At 33.2% G+C, this 16,264-nt stretch overlaps 1 pseudogene; it reads left to right on the top strand.

Annotated features, from left to right (window-relative positions):
• The first annotated feature begins 1,450 nt into the window (after window positions 1-1,450).
• Window positions 1,451-15,544, top strand: LOC111878151 (glucose and ribitol dehydrogenase-like; annotated as a pseudogene).
• The last annotated feature ends 720 nt before the right edge of the window (window positions 15,545-16,264 follow it).

Genomic DNA, 16,264 nt, shown 5'->3' with positions numbered 1-16,264 from the left:
TGAACTTCATTATTGCTCAAATCCACTCCCTTTTTGGAATGACTGAAACACCTAGGCAATCTATCTAGTAAAAGTCTCCACTTAAAAATGTTAACTCTTCTCGAAAGAGCCTTACACCATCTAGTTGGATGCGAATTAGCTGGTAACATAGCCTCATCAACATAGTGTCTAGTACATTTCACCGAAAAAACTTTGAGCTTATTAAGAGGCCACAAAAGTTGGTCCTAAGAACCGAAAACGAGGGCACCTTGTAAGACCTTCTAGATGTTCTCCAATTGGTGTTCTTCCCTACCCCCACGAGCTACCTGTCTCTATTTCCAAACCCACTGATCTTACCCCCACCTATCATTTAACCAACAATCTTGATTCAAATCCAATCGAAAGAGTATTAACAATCCTTGAAAGCATTTTTGGATTTTTATATGATTCAAAAAGGTTAAAGTCATTGGATGATATTTAACTTAAAAAAAATTGTACTATTTTTATAAATAAGTTTACTCATAATAACTTATGTGATGTAGATGTAAATGATTTTAATTAGAGAACTTAAAGTATTAAAAAAGAATTTGCCAAATGTTGTTATGTCATTGGTTGACATTTTAAAATTTGACAAAGGTACAGATTGTTGTCCAAATATTTGTATTGTATATAAAATCTTATAAACCATATATGTTACTTAAGCATCGAAATGAATTTTTCGAACTAAATTTTTTTAAATATTATTTGGAGATTATCAATGTCACAATAAATATTAAATGGTTTTGTTGTGCTATGCACTGAAAAAAGATTTGTAGGATAATATTGAAAATATTAAATAGTTTTGTTGTGTTATGCACTGAAAAGAGATTTGTAGGATAATATTAAACTGATTCAATAATTAATGACTTTGTATCTAAAAAAGCTTATAAATGTAAATTTCTTTAATTTTTCATTGTTTATGTTTACGTATTAGGGTCAAGAGCATGTTCTGGCATTTTAATTTTGTTGTTTTTTCGTATTAATAGTCGGTAGGTTGTTTGGTTTTCGGGGTCTGCCCCGAAGCCTTTTTTCCCACAGGTGGGCCCCAACTTTCATTGTATTATTATTTTTAATTAATAAAATTTTTCAAAGATACTGCCCTCCTTTACAAAATAAATAAATAAATAAGGGGCCTACTTTTTATTTTTGCCTTACACCCCAAATTGTAGGACCGACCCTGACCCCCTGATAATTTCCTGGCTATTTGGTAGCGAATACAAAACAAACGTGACATACAAGAAATGAGTGGTGAGGTATGACTACATCTTTGCCTCTAAGCAAGGTTGGAAAGAGACCAAATTGTCATTAATATGGTTAGTCGGACTTATTTTTTAGATTAATGAAATATTTGACTTTGAGAAAAAATTTCCCTATATATGACGAGGTCTTTCATTCATTCATCCATCAATCGTAAGTCATGTTGTGCTCGGTGATGGTTGGTTTGGTGGGTTCAGTCTCCAGTAGAATACCGATCACACAAAACTCATGTTTACACTCACGGCGGTTGTTGACTTCACGTCCTTCTACAGGAACTAGCAATAATGGTGTTGTAGCAACGACAACACGTGTTTTAAGACGTGGTTCATCTTCTATTCACACCTTTAAGGTCTGCTAATTCTCTTCTCTTTAGAATATGCTAATTTTGATTGTAATATATTATTGGATTATTAATGGGTACTTGTGGTGAAATATTTTCATTTTTTTGTTTCAAATCCGAGCAGCCATTGATGATAAAAACTCACAAGCATTCAATTACGCTAACTGTTGTTTGGTAACTTTTTTTAGGCGAAGGCCATGAGGAGGGAAGAAGGAGAATGAAGATTCCCACCACAACATCAGGATGGTCAACCCGGAAAGGAGTATCTAATGGACCCTCTTCCAATATTCAGCGATCCTAATTACCAACCCACTAACGAACTCCAAGTACACTTCCTTTCTTGAATATGATTATTCTTGTCATATGGTCACCCGATAGACTTCAGCTAAACTAGAAGAAATCAAAAATCATTTCTGTATGAAGCTTCTCATTTGTAGTTATCATACTTGTAATTTGATTTCAATGCAAAGTTAAGTATTTTGAAGAGAAACAATGCAGATATCGAACCTTTTGCCTAAGTAACAATAAAAGAGTAGAAGAAGCAAAATCCTGTCAGCTTGTTTCCTATATGAAAAAACCATCTAACATAATTTCTTTTTTGTTTTCTTGGTGAAGGGAAAGGTGGCTTTGGTGATAGGAGGGGATTCGGGGATTGGGAGGGCTGTTTGCTACTCTTTTGCTAAGGAGGGTGCAACTATAGCATTCACTTATGTGAAAGATGTCGAAGACATAGATGAAAAGTATACTTTAGAGATCATAAATGATTCAAAAATGAGTGATGCAGGTGATCCAATTGCAATTCCTACTGATGTTAGGTATGACAAGAATTGTAAGGATGTTGTGGATAAGGTGGTTGCGACATATGGACGAATTGATGTCCTGGTGAACAACGCAGCTGTGCAGTATGAAACATATACATTAGATGATATCACCGAAGAGAGGCTTGAAAGGATATTTAGAACTAATATATTCTCCCATTTCTTCATGACAAGGTGTGCCTCTTAATGTTACTCAAGTTATTATTATTTTCTTTCACCAGTTATATTTTTTCTTGAGAACTTCACTTTGCCCCAAGAAGGAGAGTTTCGAGAGTCTTAATTAAAAATACGTGAAAGGTAGCTATTGATTTATACTAAAATTTATTAAAATAGAGCATGAATGGATATATATACGTAAAATTGCATTTTTGTATACAGTTAACATGAAATACCTTGCAATTCACAGACTAATGACATTTGTGCTATATGTTTCTTCCTATCACTATATATTTTGCAAATCAATTGTGTTGTTTTGTGTTGATGGCTTTTTTTTATCCAAAGGAGTAGTTCAGGGTAATCCTATATTAAGACAATTGGTGAAATCGAGACTTCTACATGTAGTCATTGGTTTCACTAATTTTTGATGGAGCCTCTTCTCTCTTTATGAGAATGGTATATGCATTTCTTTGTATTCAAATTTCGGTAATTATTAAAGTTTAAGTAAATTGCAATTTTCTGTAGAATCTCAATTCAATTTGACGATACTTCTTCAATTTTGGTTCAACCATGTCTCACATAGTTTGAAGTTAATAAAAAACTTTTTAAGTTAAATTAAATATTGTGTCTAACTGTCTATGTAAAGGTGTCGGACTAAGGGGAGTGCGCGCAAATCACCCCATACAAGTATCATGGCCATCTCGATCCCTATGTGTATCGTAAATCTGATGGGTTTTAGCCATAAGAACATCCTATGTGCTCATGCAAACCCTAATGCTTGGATCTAGGTTTCTCTATTGTACATGCATTCATCCAAGACTTTAAACTCTAGATCTAGCATGTGATAATAAATATTAACATGAGAATGGGGTTTAGATCTTACCTTGATTGTTATGTAGCAATAACAATCTCAAATCCTCCTTGTAATGGCTTTAGAAACCTTAGTGTCACAAATGTCACTCCTCTAATGGCTCACAAACACCAAGAGCAAGAGGATGAAGAAGGAGATGAGGAGAGACACCCAAAAAACGGCTGGAAACCCTAAGGAGACTCATAGCCACGTTTTTGGTGCCCTAGGGATCCTGAAATAGTGAGGCTATTAGGGTTATCTAACAAGGAAACCCTAATTTGATTGCTTAGGCCCTAAGCAGCCCATGGACTCCCTCCTTAGAGGCCTTGGACAATTTCTAATGGGTTTCCCCATAGAATTCGTCCACTCCATCCTCTATGGAGTCCATTAGCCCAATATTCAACTATCACACAATTGACAGTTCTAGTCCCTTAAGTTTAATTAATATCTTTTAGCCACAAAATTAATTCTTAATTAATTATTGACTAATATCAACTAAACAATATGATTTCTCCTTTAATATATCATTCTCATAATATATTAATAAATCATAATTAATCGTCTCTCTCCATAATTCATCCTATCAAGTTACTTTGGTGAAGGCAACCCAAAAGGACCATGCACTATCGAGTCAAGTACATACCAAAATAGTTATGGACTTAGACACTAATCCAACAGTCTCTCACTTGAATAAGTCTAATAAATATTATGCATATGACTTCAGATCCTTATCCGCAGTTGTAGCTTTCAAAACCCGTTGTCAACTTTGATTTTATCAGATACACGTCCTTTAGATAAGGGATCATATATTCTTCCATTCTAGATATCGTATAGACTGAGACATGGATTTAAATCATTCTTTCTGTCTATGTGTTGTTTCCCGATTTCCGATTTATGATGACTGAAAACAGACTACAATTGAACACATCAAATTAGTCCCGGCTTGGCCAAGCGCTTAGGTGTCATCACTAAATCATCGAGGGGCCCACATATATCGCTTTTATCCCACTTTGGATAAAAGGAGCGGATAAACTTTGATTCAATGCTTGCTTGCACTCACTCACCGAATCACACACAACAATATGTTTTATAACACCAAGTTACTGGTGCATTTACATATTATCAATGTGTAACCGACTCGCAAGATACAACTCACACATCTCGGTTTCAAGAATATAAGATATTAACATCTCACCTATCACTCGTGATAAAATCCATGAAGTGATCCAAGTGAGCGTGGGTTTAATCCAATACTCTAATCTTATAGCAGCATTCATGAACCCTGCAGCAAACTTTTGCTATGTCTAAAACACTTTAGACAATTTATAGTCAGATTCATGACAGTCTTCTTTCATTCCTACTTCCAAAGAATGAGCGACCGTGGAGAGTTTGAATAATCTTATTATTCAGGAAGTCAAAACATGCAAAGTGAAACACAAGAATAATACTAATCCTATATGGCCCCAAACCTTTGAGTATAAATAAAACACCTTTCTATTTAATCACCATATTGATTACTCATTATTTGTTGTTTCGGGTAAGCAACTTCTTACTTGAATTATAACAACAATTGTCCCGTGCTCTTAGCATGCACACTATGTTTACCTATGGTCTTTACTTTGTGAAATATTATAATTGAATAACATTTTAAATCACACTCATTTCATAATTCTAAATTAATCAGTGTAAGAATACAAAATTCTTGCCACTACTAGAATATGTTAGATTCTAACATTTTATGCAACAGTCCTTTTCGTAATGTCGTGGCACAAAAGTCACCAAGACTCGGCCAATGAAGTCTCGTATTCAAAGTACATTCCTTTGAACATCCTTCTTACATAAAAGCTTCTAATCTAGACACTGATTCTCGATATCCAACTCCCAATATGGAAACATTTCCATATTTTCCATATGACAACTCATTCTAAATAGAATCTTAGCTATTCATAATAACGTCAATATGGTCCATCCATGACTATACTTACAAATGTCAACAAGTGACCAATCCTTGGCGAACCTTAGATTGTCCTTGGGAGTTGTTTAATTATTTTAGTCAAAACTGGTTCTATTTCCTTTTTCCCTCTAAATTCCCTAGACATTTGGAAAATTTTAGAACAGTCAAATATTATAGCATATGCAATTGATCTTATACCGAAGCGTATGGGATACAATTCATAATGAAAAACGTGATAGTTTACCAGTTTATTACTATAATATTTCTATTTGCCGTGTTCTCAAAAATTCGAACTACGAAGAGGGATGTCGAGATCATAATCGAACTTTGAGAATGCAACTAATAAATATACCCTTAACTAAATTCAATTAAAATTTCTCGATCTAAGCTTTTAGATGAGAAACAAAGTATAACATTCTCTCCATTAGTTATAGCAAAGACAACTTTTCAACCCCTGCAACATTGCAAAGTGAAACTTTTGTTTTTCTATAATTAATTTTGCCAACTTGCAATACTAAATAATAATCATGCTCCCACTAACATGATGATTATATCCATTCCAGCATAACATTTATGCTCCCACTAGCTTTGACACATATTTAGGAACCAGCTAAACTTCTAGGAATCAATACTTAGTGATTTCCAAAGTTCATTGTTTCTAATACGATATGCTTCGATAAGCCTTTATCTAAGCTTCTCAAAATTACACACCTTTCCTTAGACAACTTATATGTGTGTCTAAACTAATTTAGAACTTATCTTACTAAGTCCTAAATGTTCAGATTAATTGCCAAATCTCACAATTCGAACAATGAAAAGGGATGCCATAATCATAATCGAATTTGAGAGCGCAATTTACATAGTTGTTATCTCCTTAAAATCTCTCTTAGTGAAAGCGTTTCCTCACAATCATTTTCACGAAGGAGAGAAACCTTATGACACTTAGATTTTTTGGTGTATGTGTTCCAATCCATGTGAATTTGCCATAACCATAATCGTAAGATAATGTTTGTGACAAATTCAAACTCTTATGGACAGAACTTGTTCATTCTTAATTTCTTGCCATCAAGGGTCCCACCATTGCTTCCAAGTTATCTAGTAGCTCACCCATGCTAGTCAATGTACTTTCATTGAACAAGGTGCTTGCCTTAGGCAGTCTATTGAGAACTCGTAGAACTCATATGCATAATCACTCAACAGGATTGGCACAAAAATAGAATTTTGTCAACACGATAGGTTACAAACTGCAAGTCATGTGCTAGTGTTTAATAAGTTTACTCTTGATTAGTTCTTGAATCTTTTCAAGATCTTCAGACTCCCACTAACCTCTTGACATATTAGATTCTCTTATCAAGAAACATTTGTTGATAAACAAATATCCAAGAGTTTGTGTGTGTCTATATAAAGATAAAAACATTACACACATTTGGTCTTAGTTGGTCTTAGTCTTATCCAAGACATCACAACTTACCAATTTCAAACGTGCAAGAGTAAGAAAAACAATTTTCTACTTCACATTTGATGAGTGTGTGTCACTCAATTCACAATCTTGGAATACAATTCTAAGACTTGATTTTGGAACGAAGTGTGATTCATCCTTTTGATTTAACCATTTCAACAATTTCCGATTCCTCTTCTTACCCACAGTAGTGCACTAAGATGTCCTTAGAGGATCAATTGTGATATGTTTCTTAATCATTAAGACGATCACAAAATCTGATACAAAAGTACTCTCCCTTCTTCTTAGATTTGAGAACCTTTTTATCTTTCTGCTTAATTGATTCTTCATATTCGTTCTGCCATTCATTGAAACTTTTCAATGATTCATAATTCCACTTAATTTTGTAAGCATAACCACTTTTAATAGACTTTTAGTAAATTATGACGAATAGTCTTATTATTATTTGTGATGGACTTGACTAGTGCACAACATTGTGAACCCGTTCTCCTAGTCCTTACACTTGACTCTTTGTCAAGGAATTAGTCTTAAATTCTCTAAGTACCAAGATTTCCATACATCACAGGATTCAAATCATATGATTCCAAGTTTCTGTTCAATTGAAACTTGGGTGATGGGAATCTTTCCTTAGAAAATTTTTACACTACCATAAATAACATAACTAAGAATCACATCCATTTATAGAAATACACAAACATCAATTTTTCACAACGATTTCATTGCAAGGATATACATAAATAAGATAAATCAAAATTTATTTTATTCATAAAAGCAGCGGAAAACATGGCCTTACAATGCAAAATCAACTGAAAACTATGTAATCAAATATTCCTAACAACTCTATCATAACTTCATAAGCTCAAAATCTGATCTTCGAATCCATGCGATCGTGATCCATTTCTTCGTGATCAGACTCATCTTGCTCTTCCATCAAGCTTCCTCTCTTTTCTCTAATTCTGCAAAACATTCAAATGTAATCTTATCACATTTTGTATTAAGAATCAATGAATAGGAACTTAATGGAGTTAGATAGTGGATTTTACCTGAAGTAGAACCATACGTCTTGACTCTCCCATCTCTTAGATCTCTTAGGTAAACTGGGCAGCTTCGTCTCCAATGCCCTTCTCTTGGCAATAAAAGCAAATCGACTCTTTTGGAACAACACACGAAACTAATTTAGACTTTGCCTTTCTCTTATGATCAAACTTTTCGACCATGACATGCCTATTATTGCCATTGCCTATATCTATAGAGGTCTGGAAGGCAGATCCACCAATCAACTTTGCTTTTCCAGTGCGCCAAATCATTGATAGTTGAATATTGGGCTAATGGACTTAGGTTTAAGAAATTAGTAAACCGTTAGTCGTGGCTAATCTTCAGAAATATGATTTCGGTCCTGTTAACCGTACATGAATACCCCTACTAGAAACCTTCTCTCAACGCAGGTGATAAAAGAAAAATCAAGAGAAAGAGCTTTTTGAAATGAATTAAAAATATTGTGATTGGAATGGTGAGTGTCTAGAACCCATATGCATGCATCACACACCTTCTTAACTCAAGGAAAGAAAATTTTTCTTCCATGTATCTAATATTATGTTTCCACACCTCTTATGGTATTTCTTTTACGTTGAACTTCCAATATCTTCACACAAAATTAATGAAATGCAAAGCTTGTTAAATAACATGATTATTTTGCAGTGAAGTAGTGCAAAAACTGAAACAATTTAGCAACAAGTCATGTTAGTTCGATGTCATTTTCACTATGTAGATGAAGAAGAGTGTGAATGTGTGGAACTAAATAAAGTATCTTTTATGAAGCATCGATCAAGATACTCAACTGAGAACTCTTATACACTACAAGAAGATTCGGCAACAGCGGCGACGACTGTCGCCGCTAAAGGTAAAGGTAGTCACCGCTAATATCTTTAGTAGCGACATGTCACTGCAAATGCGTCGCCGGTAATGCTTCGTCGCTAATACGCTTTATGTCGCCACTAATACTTCTCGTCGCCGCTATTGACCTGTCGCTGCAAATACACTGCGTCGCCGCTAATACTTTGTTGCCGCTAATAAATATATGTCGCCACAAAAGATGTCGCCGCTAATACTTTTTTGATTTTTTTTTAAATTTATTTATTTAACATTAAATTTATAATCAATCCAAATATTAATCCATATAGCATTTATGAAATCTGATAACTTTTTATAGAAATATTAATACATATACAATCAATCCAAAATATTAATCCATACCACATTCTAAAGTATTCTTCCAAATTACCAAACATTTCATAAAATCCTAAAGTGACTACTCGTCCTCATCATTTCCTTCATTATTTGGTGGCGGCAATGAGCGAAACCACTCTTCCAATGTTGCAGAACATGTCGGGTCCTTTAGTATTGTTTGCAACATTTCCAACTATAAAGAAAACCAAATATATTACCAACATATCGTTATAGCATTCTACTTTCCATTATAGCATTTACTAACAATTACATGTGATTGTGGTTGTTCTTGTGTCATTGGTTATTCTTGATCGTACATGGACACAACGGTAGGGGGTTTACACCCAATGCCTCTGATATGCCTGCGTCGAACACCCAATATTCTTTCAAAACAATTTTTTATATCAGTTGGTGCTAGACCACTTGCTTCAGAAGTAGCTTGGGTTTGTTGGTTGATCTCCTCGAGTAAAGCATTCTGTATTTTTAAAAAATAATAAAAATCATAAAAATTAGATTACTAAATACTTTTGACGATATAAACACTTATATGAAAAATACTAATTAACCACTTACGTATTGTTGCTCGACTACAGGACTATAAAATACCCCTTGGCGATTGGAATTAGCCTTACGAAAAACTTTGATTCGTCTGATATCCTATTTAACATTAAAAATTAGATTACTTATACTTTAAATAAATATTTAAATATATCATAACTTACTTCTTTGAAACATGCATTATATGAGCTCGACCCCCCTCTGTTTACAACTACTTGTTTTGCACGACATTCTTTGTTTGACGCCGAACGCCTTAAAAATTATGGCGTTTGAAAATGTTCGACTACCTTCGCCCAATTTCATGTGACATACCATTAGGGGGTTGTTTAATGCGGCTGGGATATCTATATGCCCCTGATTTCCTTAAAATAAGAATGAGCTTTACTTGTTTGGCCTCTGTAAACTTTTGCAAGACTCGAATCAATGCTCCGCAACAATTGAGCAGGCTCCGGATCCATGTTAACCTTATCCAAATCAAATTTATTCTGCGAAGCACAAAAAAATTAGTTAATTAAATAATAATCCAATCTAAACTTAAAATTGTATCCAAGTTACCTTTAGATGTATAACAGCCGCGTTCCTTAAGGCGGGGGAAACATTGTCCCAACCAGATACGTTGAAAGGGACATTGTTCCACAAATACCTCCCAATTTCATGTGTGAACCAATTACCACGCTTCCCGACAGGGGAATATGTGATCTCCCTGTCAAATTCCAAATCTACGGGCTTTCCCTTGTTTGCTCGTATCAACTTTCCCAACTCAATATTTTTTGACATGCCCTTCTTTTTTTTTTGGAAGCTCGGCTGAAAAAATACAATTAAAAATATTAGTCACGATAACTTATTATAAAATAATAAAAATAGTTAATAAATTATCATAATAAAACTCACCATCCTATTCGTGTTGACCACGACCAAAGCCTCCTAAAGGTGGTGGATCCCCGACTCGATCACCTCCATGTCCAGCCCCATAACATCGGCCATCATGGCCAAGAGTATCACCCAAGTAAACCTCATCTGCAACTTGTAAATTACAAGATGTACAATATAGAAATACAATATGAATAAAAGTTAGTTACCCTGCGAAATTGTAAGATATACAATATAGACAAACAACATAAATAAAAGTTAGACAAACAATATGAATTAAATGTACATTTCAAATAAAGTTTCTATTACAAAAAAAAATTTGATTTTTTAATCAGAATCTTCATCATATACTTCAATTTCTTCTTCATCGGTATCATAATCAGAATTGCCATCATCATAATCAGTCTCTTCATTGGAAACATTATCGATTCTACCCGTTGGCGGAGGTACTTCAGTCTCGTCTTCATCGTCATAATCAACATTGTTTTGAGCTACATCAACATTATTTTGAAAGTATTGTGAGAAGTCGATAAAAATTCTAGCTCCAGATGAAGAGTTGTTTTGAACTATGTCAACATTTTTGGCCTCCACATTGTCGACATCTTGGACAGAGTCACTGTAAGCATTTTGGACACGAGCATTGTCGGATGGTAGATCCCAAATATTTCGATGATTAACATGCTCGACGACACAACTCGGGTTGTTGTTTTGGTTTCTTCGATGATTAACAGGCTCGCGGATGTAGAACACTTGTTTGGCTTGCGAAGCATATATGAGTTGATCATCTTGGTACGCTTCTTTTTCTTTGTCGATACTTATGAAATTATCATCAGGAATATCTCCCATATCGAACCACTTGCACCGAAATATTACAGTCGAATAATCATATGGATATTGCACCTCCATAATCTCTTCTAACTGGCCATAATATTTCTTTCCAATTTACCAACCGCTAAAACCACAGAGTTTTGCGTTTTGCGTTGTGCATCACGACTAAGTACCATAAACATAACACCATTGACTATGCACACAGTGTAAGTATAAACATCCATTTGTGAACCCATTGAAAGGGCTGATAACTATTTGTGGAATTCTGGAGAGTTTTCTTTTTCCATCTGATAAACCTAATAAACATATGTTGATGTGTTATGTATTCTTGATTCATTATATTTATCAAAGATATTTGTTTGTTAATTATTATTACCTTTTCAAGAAACCAGTTGGGAAATTCGGGACAAACTTGCAATGACTTGTGTTCCTTCCAGAAGAGAAAACAATCGTTTTTGCACACATGAATTGACTCGTACCCCAAACCTAACTTCTTCAGTTTCTTTTTTGCTAAATAATATGAACGGGTAACCTTGTTGTTTGGTGGAAATTCCGAATGCAACAACTCAAGGAGTTGATCAAATGAACTATCAGTCCATTTGTTGTTGACCTTCATATGCATCAGCTTTGTTAAAAAATCAAGGAAAGAAAACGTACAACCAGGATATAACTTGGTTTCGACTGCCTCTAACAACTCTTCAAAATCATCATCGACACCACTACCCCTGTATTCGAGGTTCCTTCATCGAGGTTTGTATCATTTTCTCTCGACTCCCACATAACATCGTCAATAACGTCATCCATCTCGTTGCTTGGCGATACGACATCTACAACTGGAGGGATTAAAGGTTCACCGTGATATATCCACATTTTGTATGATTGACTGAAACCATATATACGAACATGACATCTCATTGCTTTCGGATTCATGAAGTAATGATTATCACATTTCTCACACGGACATCTAGTTTCACCTTTACAATCTAGGTGTAACATGGATCTCTCGACAAAAGTGTCGAGTCCTAGCTGGAACTCGGGAGATTCATGATGTGGATTAGTAGTCCAGCTTTTATCAATAGACATGATACAACTGAAACATAATTTAGTGTTTAAGGTTTACTTTATGGGAAACAAAAATCAAGTAGAGTATTAATAAAGTTGATGATTCAAAAAGTATTCCAACACGGGATACTTTAGTTGTAATGACCAACATTAAGTCACTAACAAAATTAAGCACTTTGAAACCATATACAATACATTAAGTCACTAAAAGTATGTTGCTATTAAGTTGGTTTTATAATTGATTTAATTTGATTTTATAAAGGTAACTTAATTTGATTCTAAAGGTAAATTAATTAGATTTTCTAATTAATTTAATATTTTCTTTTTTGTTATTAGTTTAATTTATTAAACTAATTTTATTTTATTTTAATATTAACATTAACTTGATTTTAAAGCTACTTTAAGTTGATTTTACAATTAATTAATTATTTTTTTAATGTTTTTTTTTAAATTAAATTAATTTTATTCTATAATTAAATTAAAATTACTAGAAGTACGTTGCTATTAATAACCTAATTAAAGCTAAAGTTTTAATGACCAACATTAAGTCACTAAAAGTATGTTGCTATTAAGTTGGTTTTACAATTGATTTAATTTGATTTTATAAAGGTAACTTAATTTGATTCTAAAGGTAAATTAATTTGATTTTCTAATTAATTTAATATTTTCTTTTTTGTTATTAGTTTAATTTATTAAACTAATTTTATTTTATTTTAATATTAACATTAACTTGATTTTAAAACTACTTTAAGTTGATTTTACAATTAATTTATTATTTTTTTAATGTTTTTTTAAATTAATTTAATTTTATTCTATAATTAAATTAAAATTACTTGCAGTACATTGCTATTAATAACGTAATTAAAGCTAAAGTTCTAATGACCAACATTAAGTCACTAAAAGTGTTTTGCTATTAAGTTGGTTTTACAATTTATTTAATTTGATTTAATAAAGGTAACTTAATTTGATTCTAAAGGTAAATTAATTTGATTTTCTAATTAATTTAATATTTTCTTTTTTGTTATTAGTTTAATTTAATAAACTAAGTTTATTTTATTTTAATATTAATATTAACTTGATTTTAAAACTACTTTAAGGTGATTTTACAATTAATTTATTTTTTTTATTGTTTTTTAAAATTAATTTAATTTTATTCTATAATTAAATTAAAATTACTAGAAGTACGTTGCTATTTAATAACCTAAGTAAAGCTAAAGTTATAATGACCAACATTAAGTCACTAAAAATATGTTGCTATTAAGTTGGTTTTATTGATTTAATTTGATTTTATAAAGGTAACTTAATTTGATTCTAAAGGTAAATTAATTTTATTTTCTAATTAATTTAATATTTTCTTTTTTGTTATAAGTTTAATTTATTGAACTAATTTTATTTTATTTTAATATTAACATTAACTTAATTTTAAAACTACTTTAAGTTGATTTTACAATTAATTTATTATTTATTTAATGTTTTTTTAAATTAAGCCAAATGTATACATCCAATTTGCATATTCCAATTTCATCCAATTTCATACAATTAAGCCAGATGTATACATAAATTATAATTAAGCCAATTTCATCCAATTAAAGCCAAAAATTAAGTCACTAACAAAATTAAGCACTTTGAAACCATATACAATACATTACAAGAAGTAAGTTGCTATTAATAACCTAATTAAGCCAAATGTATACATCCAATTTGCATATTCCAGTTTCATACAAATTTATACATCTCAATTTCATTTTAAGCCAATGTGGTATAAACATAAATTACAATCCAAAAAATGTATATATTCATGCCAAATTTCATTTTTAAGCCAATGTAATCTAAACGTAAATTACAAAACATACACAAAATGCATAATAAAATTCCCATAAATCTAAAAAAACATACAATCCAACAAAATGCATAACCACTTTATATCTCAAAATACAAACATCATCACTCAACAAAATTGAAAATTACTAACAATTTATCATCTAAATTAACACCAAAACAGACAAATCATAAAAAAGAGGAGGAATTCGACCTTGATTGTGGGCAATTTCGGAAGGTAGCTCAAGGTCGCCGGTTTTAGGGTTGTGGCGGTCTTATGGCGGTCTTGGGGGAAGGAGGGGCTAGCACCGGTCCCAACGGGCACTTCCTAGTCCCAAGTCGGAAGAAATAAACGAGATTGAAGAAAGAAAGGAGAGAAAAACGAGAGAAGAAAGGATAGTGCAAAAAAGAAAGTCGCAGAAAGGTAAACTGGAAATGGGATATATATGCACGTGCATTAGCGGCGACACACAATAGCAGTGACGAGTGGGTATTAGCGGCGACATTAAGGCAATAGCGGCGACCAGTGGAGGGAAAAGTCAGCGCGTCTTTTCGCTTTCCTCTACAGTCGTTGGATTGAAAAGAAATCGGACGGATGGGGTTAGTTTGACGTGGATCGTTGTAACTTAGCATTAGCGGCGACACCAGGCAATAGCGGTGACATGTAACGCGTCAATTACATGTCGCCGCTATTGTCTGGTGTCGCCGCTAAATGCGTCGCCGATAATGCTAACCTTTCTTGTAGTGATATTCAACTTTTGGTTTTGATGGGTTGTGATGACTTGGATGTATAGGCATGCTGTGAAGCACATGAAACACATGAAACCAGGAAGCAACATCATAAACACCACTTCAGCTTTAGGATTCTCAGGAAGTCCAAAACTCATTGATTACACGTCAACAAAGGGAGCCATTGTGAACTTTACCAAGAGTCTAGCAATATTCCTGGTTGACAAGGGGATTAGTGTTAATGGTGTGGCCCATGGCCCTATCTGGACCCCACTTGAAGCTACATCACTCAATGACGATGATATTGCAACGTTTGGGTCAGAAGTGCCCATCAATAGGGCAGCTCAACCTATCGAGATTGCTCCATCATATGTATTCCTCACGTTAAAGGACTCTTCCTTCTATACCGGCACATTTCTTCATCCTGATAGTATAATTCTATGCATAGAAACACATATGACGGCTGCTTATTTTCTTCTTTGGGTCTTATAATAATTTGGAGTTGTGAATTGATCATGATATGTTGCAATTCTTTCTTGCAGGTGGAGAACTCGACAATGCTATTCCTAGTGTCAACAATAACAATAAAGTAAACCCATAACACAAATAGGATATATGGAAGTTAGATGTTGACAACCTTACCTTTACCGGAGGATAGAGAGTCTACTTCCATTAATGCTAGCCCTTGTAATTTCCTTGAATCTCATAAGAAACGAGAGTGAAGTATAATATAGTTTGTGCATAATTACGTTATATATGTGTACTAGAAATAATTGGTGTGCTGATGTAAAATCTTATGTTATGGAACGTCAAATGTAGTTATCCATTCCTTTAAAAAGTTGTTGAAATAAAGTACTGATAGAACATTATTTGATGAATTTCGAGGATCTTTGAAATCTCAATACAATGAAAAAAATGCGGAATAAGGGTGAATTATAGAAATAACCCAATGGATTCAAAATGTTTACTTTAATGTTTAAATATTTTCTGAAATATATTTCAATCAGTCCAAGTACAAGCATAGTAAAAAGTTGAAATTCCATGAAGAAATATAGGTGACTACTATTTATGCTCTTACTGGATAATAAAAAATGGTAAACTATAGAGTCTGAACAGCTAATGTCAACCCGTACCATGACTAACGTGGGAAGTTAGTCATGAAACACTAACATTATGTGTGTGTATGTGTGGATAATTGCATAAGAATTGAATATGATTGGTGTCCAATTCTATTACCGAATGCATCAATTTAAAGTTTCATAGAGCTGAAAACGCTTAAGGCTTACAATTAGGGGATGGACATATCCCCGATTCTAATAAA

This window comes from Lactuca sativa, chromosome 5, assembly GCF_002870075.4.
Source record: "Lactuca sativa cultivar Salinas chromosome 5, Lsat_Salinas_v11, whole genome shotgun sequence".
NCBI lineage: Eukaryota > Viridiplantae > Streptophyta > Magnoliopsida > Asterales > Asteraceae > Lactuca > Lactuca sativa.
The sequence above is the reverse complement of the archived record's forward strand: the minus strand, read 5'-3'. Positions and strand labels throughout refer to the sequence as shown.